Source organism: Daucus carota, chromosome 9 (genome assembly GCF_001625215.2).
Source record: "Daucus carota subsp. sativus chromosome 9, DH1 v3.0, whole genome shotgun sequence".
In the NCBI taxonomy this organism is placed as follows: Eukaryota; Viridiplantae; Streptophyta; class Magnoliopsida; order Apiales; family Apiaceae; genus Daucus; species Daucus carota.
Genome location: NC_030389.2, coordinates 2,476,237 through 2,486,019, shown reverse-complemented (window position 1 = coordinate 2,486,019; position 9,783 = coordinate 2,476,237). Strand labels below are relative to the sequence as shown.

Sequence of the window (9,783 nt, the reverse complement as noted above, 5' to 3'; positions counted from 1 at the left end):
ATTTGAAATATATCCCCAACTTTTATTTCTCTCGACTTTTCATCCCAATCTCTATTATCTCCAACCGACATCACTTGAGCAAGTTATCGAAATCTAATCTACAATGCCGAATGGCATTATCGTAATAAACCTAAAAACCAAGGGCGACTAGACTAAGAGGGCACCTCCAAAAATTGTATAAAAGCACCCCTACCCCTCTCAAGTTCTTATCCAACAACAACACATTTCATACTTTAAGGTAATCAACATAACTCCAGCTAGTTCAGCTGCTTAAATACTGGTGTATAATATTAAACTTGTTGTATTCTAGCTTGTTTAAGGGGCTGAAAATTTACTGTGCCATTATGAATTTATGACTCAATTATCATAGTCGTGACTATTACTTGTGCTTTCCTCTGATTTGTTTTGCATGAGGTTGCTGATCTTCACTCAGGTGAGTTGAATAGTTGATCTTGTGGAGTTTATAGTTTGTTGCTGGATGATATTAATTTTGAAGCAACATTTTGTAGTTTTTTTTGGTGCTTTTCATGATAATTTTGTAATTACACAGTTGATGTATTTGTTTTTGCAGGAGCTAGGTTTCTGATTTTCAGTTAAAGGTGCGTTGAGATTGTTAATTATATGTAATTTGTAGATTGCGATGCGATCATTACAATCTGTACTATGTGGTAATTTATGCCTCATTTCAAATCAAACTCCCTAGTGTCGTCCTAGTGTTATACTCGTGTTGCTGCATGTTTCTTTTAGCTTTTAGAGGTTCACACCTTCTGACATGTGACAACGATATGCATGCATATATGGAAATAATCAGCCGTGTCGAACTCGTTTAGCTTCTGCTTTTGTGTTCATCTTTCCATTATAAATCATGTTTCCATATATATATATATATATATATATATATATATATATATATATATATATCATTCTTATCTGCAAAAAGTTATGATTATGGGTAGAGAGCATATCAAGGTCAATTATCATGGCCTATAGTACAATAATCTTTTCGGTTTTTAATTATGTTACAGTATTGTAGAAGAATTTCTGTTCAGGCCATCAGATTTATTTGTCTAACTCTAAGGAGCTCTTGTGTTTTCTTTTTACAGGATATAATGAGATCATATTCTTATCTGGAAATAAATCGATCATGGATACAAATTCAGGTATGAATTTTGCAAACTTGGCTCTCGGGGACCTCAACACTGGGACTGATTCTTGTGTCAAATATGTGGATTCAGATGGTACCTCATCTACGGCTGTCAGAATTATCATCGTGTCAAACATGTTGCCCTTTCATGCACAAAAGGATTAGGAAACCGAGGACTGGAGCTTTAATTACGATGAAGACTCACCTCTATGGCAATTAAAGGATGGATTTTCACCTGATATAGTGGTTTTTTTATGTTGGTTTACTAAGTGTCGATATAGATGTTAATGAACAGGAGGAGGTTGCTAAGAGACTGCTGGATTATTTCAACTGTGTTCCCACTTTTCTTACGAATGACCTCTTGAAGAAATTCTATCATGGTTTCTGCAAGCACCATCTATGACCTATATTCCATCATATGCTCCCAATGAGCGGAAAGCATGGTGACCGATTTGATCAAGGGCTGTGGCAGGCTTAAATCTCTGCAAACAAAATATTTGCAGACAAAGTATTGGAAGTGGCAAATCCTGAGACGGATTATATTCGGATTCATGACTATCACCTCATGGTGGTCCCTATGTTCTTGAGGAATAAGCGCCACAGGGCCAAATTTGGATTCTTTCTCCACAGTCCATTCCCTGCATCAGAGATCTATCGAACACTTCCTGTAAGTGCAGGCCTTTTAAGGAGTTGGTTGAACTGTGATCTCATCGGGTTTCATACTTTTAATTATGCTCGCCACTTCCTCTCATGTTGTAGTCGAATGATGGGACTGGACTATAAGTCCAAGCGAGGACAAATCGGGCTGTATTACAGTGGTCGCACGGTGTATATCAAGATTCTGCCTATAGGAATTCATTTGGAAAAAGGTGAAAATGTTCTGAATCTTCCTTCTACAGCAGTGAAATTCAAGGAAATTGAAGAACAGTTCAAGGGGAAGCATGTAATTCTTGGCGTAGACGACATGGACTTATTCAAGAGAATAAGTCTCAAGTTATTAGCATTTGAACAACTATTGAGCAAGTATGAAAACTTGCGAGATATTGTGGTTCTCGTTCAAATCATCAATCATGCCCGACACTCAGGAAAGGACATCGAGGAAGTGAGAAGGGAGGCGTATGGAACTGCTAACAGGATTAATCATATTTATGGTTCTTGTGGTTATCAACCAGTGATTCTAATTGATCGACCAGTTGATCAATGTGAAAAGAGTGCCTACTATGCTGCCTCAGAATGTTGCATAGTAAATGCTGTAAGAGATGGAATGAATCTAGTCCCTCCCATGTATATTATTTTCAGGCAGGGCTCTACAACTATGGATGAAGCTAGGGGAATTATCTCACATTCTCCTCAAACAAGTGTGCTAATTATTTCTGAATTTGTAGGCTGTTCTCCATCGCTGAGTGGAGCAATCAGAATAAATCCATGGGATATTAGTTCTGTTGCTGAGGCTATGCGTTCTGCGGTCTCCATGGATGATTCTTCAAGGCAACTAAGACATGAGAAGAACTATAGCTATGTTCAGTCTCATGATGTGGCATATTGGGCTCGCAGTTTCATGTAGAGCATGGAGAGAGCTTGTCTTGATCATTACAATCATCAATGCTGGGGTATGGGCTTGGGTTTCACATTCAAGGTTGCTGCCCTCCCCTTAGATTTTCAGAAATTGTTTTCTAAACCATAGTTGCTGCATATAAGAGGACAAATATGAGGGCTATATTTATAGATTTTGATGGCACCCTTGTTCCGCATTCCTCAACAAATAAAAAGCTCATCCATGAAGTGGTCCCTGCTCTTAACACTCTGTGTGATGATCCTAAGAACACAGTGTGTATAGTTAGCGGAAGAGGGAGAAATTCCTTAACCGAGTGGCTGGCTCCATGTGAAGGCCTAGGAATAGCTGCTTAACACGGCTACTTCATAAGGTATATTTTGTTTTTGCAAACTTCTTAGAGACCATTTTTATTGGCACTTCTGAAAAAATTGTCTTTGCTTGCAGGTGGAAGAAGACGTCCGAATGGCAATCCAGTTTTGTTGTGGATCTGTAGTGGAAGGCGATAGTGGAACATATAATGAATTTGTATACAGAAGCCATAGATGGTTCCACCATCGAAGTCAAGGAAAGTGCTTTGGTCTGGCATTATTAAGACGCAGATCATGATTTCGGATCCTTCCAGGCAAAGGAGTTATCCGATCATTTAAAGCACGTCATTGCCAACGAACTTGCAGAGGTTAAAAAAGGGAAATATATTGTACAATAATTTACTTAACTAGCAACCTAAAATATGTAGGATGTCAGCAAAGGCTTGGTCACACAAAAAGTAATCTCGACAATGGTCGGCAATGACGGGATCCCTGATTTCATCCTCTGCATTGGAGATGACCGGTCAGACGAAGACATGTTCGAAGGTACTTTGAAAATTGTTTGATCTGCGGTGGTCCCTGCTGCTCCGGAAATCTATTTCTGCACTGTGGAGCAGAAGCCTAGGAAAGCCAAGTACTGTGTCGACGACACTTTTAAAGTACATGAGCTGCTCCAGTGGCTTGCTAATGTTTCGAGTTCACAGGCAAGCTGATCCTCTTAAAATCCGCCATGTTTTCCTTGACAGCTGACAAGCATAGTGTTGGTCAACATTGTTATATATAGGAGGATATATAATACTTTAAATAAAATATCATTATATTACTAACAGGTAATTAAATTTATGCCGCAAACTAAGTCATTATATATCACAGGAACATAAATAGGAGAATTCTTCTCAAACTTTACATTCCTCTTCCAAATATTTAAACACATGTACAACTTTGTATTTGACAAATTTAAACTCGATCACCACATTATGAGAGTGAGAGAGATACCATTGAAATATATACTTACTCCTTACATAAACTGGGAATAGTTTAATTTTTTTTTACTATTTCTCCTTTGTTCATTACTAATTATTAAATGTATGTTTTAAATACATGTTACATGTTCATTACTAATTATTGAATGCAGAAGCTCAGGTCATGTTTATACCGTCAATATTGTGTTTTATATAATTTTCTCTATATTCAATTACCCGTACCTTAAACTTATAAAATTTTATCATATATACCTTACGGATCAACCTATCCTCCATTATCTATATTAATATTTCTTATTTATTTTTTATATATTCTTTATTAAATTTTTAAGTTTCATCCAACATTATGAATGAAACTTTATTATGTTTTATTTATATTTATTGGAATGTATAAAAATATTATTATAAACTTCAGTTTAGAATAATCTTTAAAACATGTTGTCATAAATTTTAATTATCAAAAAAGATTGATATAATTTACTTGTTGGAGCATGACCCATAATTAGTACATAATTCTAAATAAATACAATTGAATGGCTTAATGTGATCACACATGGATCAAATAAATTTTACCGGAGATAGGACATGGATAAGGCTTATTGGTTCTAGATCTTAATTGTGGCCCAATAAAAGCAATATTTTAAAGATTGGGCCCATAACATAACACCCTTCATTAGGGTTTGTACCTCATACTATAAGGGCGGCGGAAACCAACAACATCTCAATCTAAAAGAAATGAGAAAGGATTGTGTAGAGCCTCCTTTGTCAAATAACTTTGAAGCAATTGCTCACTATTCTCTGTTGAAGGTAAGATTATTTTATCAACCTTGTGTAATGTAAGTATTTTATTGAGATATTAATCAGTATATGGACTTGATTACTTGATTATTTCACATGAGAGGGTCAGATCCTTCAAAAGATAATTGTTATATAAGTCTTTTATAGATATTTTTTCTTTTACTCTTGTTTTTCTGAACTAGTACTTGAATTTTTTTTGTCATGAGTAATTATAGTGAATTGGAATTATAATGAATTTGAGAGAAAGTGATAGACTTGTATAATTTTTGATTGCTCATGATTATATGATATTACCGTATGTAATCTTTTTGATGTACTGATATGTTCTTCTCCTTGGATCCGGTTCAAGAACTTCATGTCACTATGCCTTTTTTCATGTTTTTTGCGTGGAGTTACAAACAATTCATTAGTAACTGGACTTATATTGTTGCACAACATGAGTTCATGGTATCGTATTAGTAATTTTTTTCTTAAGAATTACTTTTATAAATAGTATTTCTCTAAATATTAATTTTAATTTTTTTTTCATTTTTTGTTTGACAAAAAAATTTAAAACTAGTTTTGTGTAATTTTATAATAATCAAAATAGTCAAACTTCAATTGATTAGTCTTTTAAATAGGTTAATATGTATATGTGCATGTGTCTATATGATTTATGATGTATCTAATTGATTATCATGCTTATATACAGGATTTTCATGTGGACTTGTGTGAGGAACTAAGCACCCCGGTGAACTTTATAGTATGAATAATCTGGCTAATCACATGGTATATATACTTACTATTCTTATTTTAATTTTTACTTGATTTTTGTTGTACTATGTTGCTAGAACTATGTTAGCATGTATCATATGTTTGTGAAGATTTTTTTTACTTTATTTGTTTTTGTTCTATTATTTTATTCTCGGTAGTTTTTCTTATTTCCTTGCCAAATCTCAATAATAGTGAGACTGATACATTGTATTTATGTTTTCATCTTAGGTCTTTATACAAATCTTGAATTTATATTTTGCTATAGTGCTCATTGGTTTAGTTGCTTATAATTTTATGCATCTCAAGGTTGCCCCTATGATATTTGATCGATGATATGAAGACGGTTTCTTATGTAGTGGAAATTATAGTATGTAAATAATTATATAAGAATTTAGGTTCATATGATGGATCTTATGAATAATCTTCTACATATTTTGGTGTTAAATATATATTTTCTCATGTTTCCTCTCTACCTCAAGTGATAGTGCATCTTGTTCTAGTATCTCCTTTTAAAAGGGATATACCTTTAACATTTGCAAACTGTATTTGTGTGTTTTTTCATTGAATAATATTTTATTCTTTTCTCTAGTAACATTTAACATAAAATATTTCATATATAATTATTCTCTTCCTTCCTAATTTGTGCCTAACATTAGATAGGAAAAGTGCTTTTTTTTTGTTGTTGTTATTTCAGATTAGAAAAGTTTTGTATTAGACAACATATATACCATATATGTAGGCCCCTCTAGTATTATAATAGACCTAATTTATGATTTTTTAGGCATACTGCGTAATAAATAAAATTAAAGCAGTCAAAGGTAAACTTGTATCATCTAACTGACTAACTATAGTGATATATCATATTTTTTCCAAACATTAACAATTTTATGGTGGAAAGTTGTCTCATATTTTCATGGATTTACATAATTTTATTTTATTCATAAATATGATTCTTTATGATTGAATGTTCACAATTTCACATTCTAAAGAAAATATATATTTTATTACATAAATCCTTGTATAAATTCTATCTATAGAAATGCTTCTTTTTTATTAAGTTTAGAGCATCCAATTTTTTGAAAAAGATAGTTGTGAGATAAATTCTTATATAAATCTGTGCCCCCTCGTTTTTTTAATAAATTATTTAATATGTTTTATTATATATATGTAATTTATTGATTTAGTTTGAATGATGAGTTAAGACATTCGTGAAAAGAGAGGAACATGGCCAATCTTCTAACTATTTAATATTAGATTGTCCATGTATTTATGATACTTATGGTTGATTTATCATTTTCCTTCCCATTAAAGGTGTTTACATATACGGTCCTCATCAAATGAAACTAAATTAGTAAATAATTAATATCATACTTATGCATGGAATTTTGTTCATAAGTATATTATTATTTTTTATTAAGTCGTACTATATATGTACCTTGAATGAAATAATTATTTAGATTTAATTTTATATATTTGGTGAAAAGGTGATTTTATTGATTTTTTTGTGACTTCTTATATTGAATTTAACTTTATTATTACAAGGGAATTAGATTAACAATAATAGGGAGATGAGGGCGTCAAGCACATAAAATATTATTTATTGTGTATGTTGACCACTATATATGTTATTAATTTACCTCAATTATATAATAAAATATCTAATAAATCATTATAACCTCAAACCTCTTATATATCATATTCCATCTATTACATTATTCATAAACTTATACTCCTCCTCTCCCATTTTAACTGCATTTTTAGAGAGATGCACACAAACCAATTTTTACAATTATTGAGGTGTTTATTTGAATCCGAGGTTATTTTTTAAAAGAAAATATTTAAATATTTAAAAAAAATAAACACACTCAATTCAAACCTTTACTAGGACCGGGAGTGACCCAACTAGAATGACAGAATAAAATGTAATGAGACTAAACACCAAAGACCATAAATTAGATTTGAACTACTAAAACATAACAATTATTGCATCCAACATGTACACCATACTATAGGTTTCTTTAAAAGATGAGTTAAGACTTGCTCCTTGTTTCCTCCCACAATCTACGTTATTACCGCTTCTTCAATAAATCCCCGCCGAGTAGAAACAACCATACCCTCATACTTTCCTGCCTGGTTTTGCACTCTTAAGTGCCACTTGTAGAAAAACAACTCATTTTTGGAGAGTGAAAACATTCATTCCCGGATTCTTTCATGGTATTCCCCTACCTTGTTTTACACTTTTAAAGGCTTTTTGTGATGCATCAATTGATCCTTAGGTAACAACATCCTGATCAGGGGAGATACAAAAGATGTGCACATAACTTCTTTCCACTAGCTTCAAGGTCATCTTGTGCTGCCCTCCTTTGCTTCATTTTGTACCTCTTAGTGTCAGTGCCATGACACTCTGAGTGCATCTGAATGGTTCGAACTTGTTGTGCATTTGATGGGGTAGCCAGACTATCCCTAGCACCACCACTATTACAACATATTTGAAACACTAACTCTTGTATATGATCATCATGAATAGCACCAAAAGTCATCTGAATCAATAAAATAGATGTTACTGAAAGTTTGTCATGAGTCTCGAGTGACTTGTGTTCTTTTAGATACCATATTGTAGAGTCATCCTATGAATAAGTGCAATAATATACAACAAATTCTAATAAATCTCTCATTTTGATTCCGGTTGTAAGTACCAGGAACTAGCTCTCGTACATGCTCACAAGTATTGGTAGTATGCTTAAGTGAAAGACACATCAAATTTTTTTTTGAATTTTGTACATAAACCACATTAACCATGACCATGTTTTTATCTGCAAGACCTGGGAGCGAAGTCACAATAAAACAAGGCCGACAAGTTTCCATCATAATTTCCATATAAATGAGTGCCTTGTCCTAAGGAAACTTCTTGGTAGCATTTATAAAAGTTTTGGATTGTTAGAGATCTTGAAACAATCATAGTTTGCTTTAATCAGAAGTATATTGGTATCTTTTCCAAATCATTTTAATGGGGATAATATATTAAAGATAAGAATCCTTAAACATAAGGGACAATCTATGACAATCGTTCAATAATATTATCCTCATTAAAATGATTAGAAATGATAAGAGTATACTTGATTAAGCCTAACAATGATTATTTCAAGATCTCTAACAATTGGAACTTTTTATAAATGCCTCCAAGAAGTCTCCTTAGGACAAGGCACTCATTTATATAGAAATTATGACGGGAACTTCTCGGCCTTGTTTTATTATGACTTCGCTCCCAGATCTTGCAGACAAAAACATGACCATGGTTGATGTGGTTTATCTAAAAACTTCAATAACGAATTTGATGTTTCTTTCACTTAAGCACACTACCAATACCTGCGAGCATGTACGAGAGCTAAATTTTGGTAATTACCACAGGAATCAAAATAAGAGAAATTTATTGGAATTTATTGTATATTATCGCTCTTATTCATAGGATGACTCTACAATAGGGGATCTAAAAGAACACACAAGTCACTCAAGACTCATGAGAAACTTTTAATAACATCTATTCTATTCATTCATATGACTTTTGGTGCTAGTCATGATTATCATATACAAGATTCTGTGTTTCAAATAAGTAGTATAATGGTGAGGCTAGGAATAGCTTGGATATCCCATCACATGCACAACAAGTTCGACCCATTAAGATGCATTCTGAGTGTTATGACACAGGCCGGGTTGTTGATGAAGTACCACCTTAGAAAACTATTATTGAATATTTGACATTAAGAGGTACAAAATGAGGTAGAGGAAGGCCGCACAAGATGCAATTGAAGCTGGTGGGAATAAGTTATGTGCATAACTTGTGTATCTCCCATGATCAGGATGTGGTTGTTGTCTAAGGATCAGTTTATGCACCACAAAAAGCGATTAAAATTTTAAAACAAGTTAGGGGAACCACGAAAGAATCAGGGTATGAATGTTTTCACTCCCCAAAGATGAGGTTTTGCTCTAAAAATGGCCCTTAATTAGAGTGCAAAAACGAGGTAGGGGATGACCACAAAAGAATCTGGGCATGGATGTGCCACTCCATAGGATTAATTTAAGCTCCATAACTGGAACTCTGGAGGGCAAAAAAGAGACAGAAAAATGTTAGAAGAAGCCATAATAAACGTAGGTTATGTAAGCAAACAAAGAGCAAGTCTTTAGCTTATTTTTATATGAACTTATAGTATGAGTACTGGTTGGATGCTGTAATTGCTAAGTTTT

At 33.2% G+C, this 9,783-nt stretch overlaps 1 pseudogene; it reads left to right on the top strand.

The window, feature by feature from the left end:
* The first annotated feature begins 1,116 nt into the window (after positions 1–1,116).
* On the top strand, positions 1,117–3,442 carry LOC108201030 (probable alpha,alpha-trehalose-phosphate synthase [UDP-forming] 9; annotated as a pseudogene).
* Positions 3,443–9,783: the final 6,341 nt, after the last annotated feature.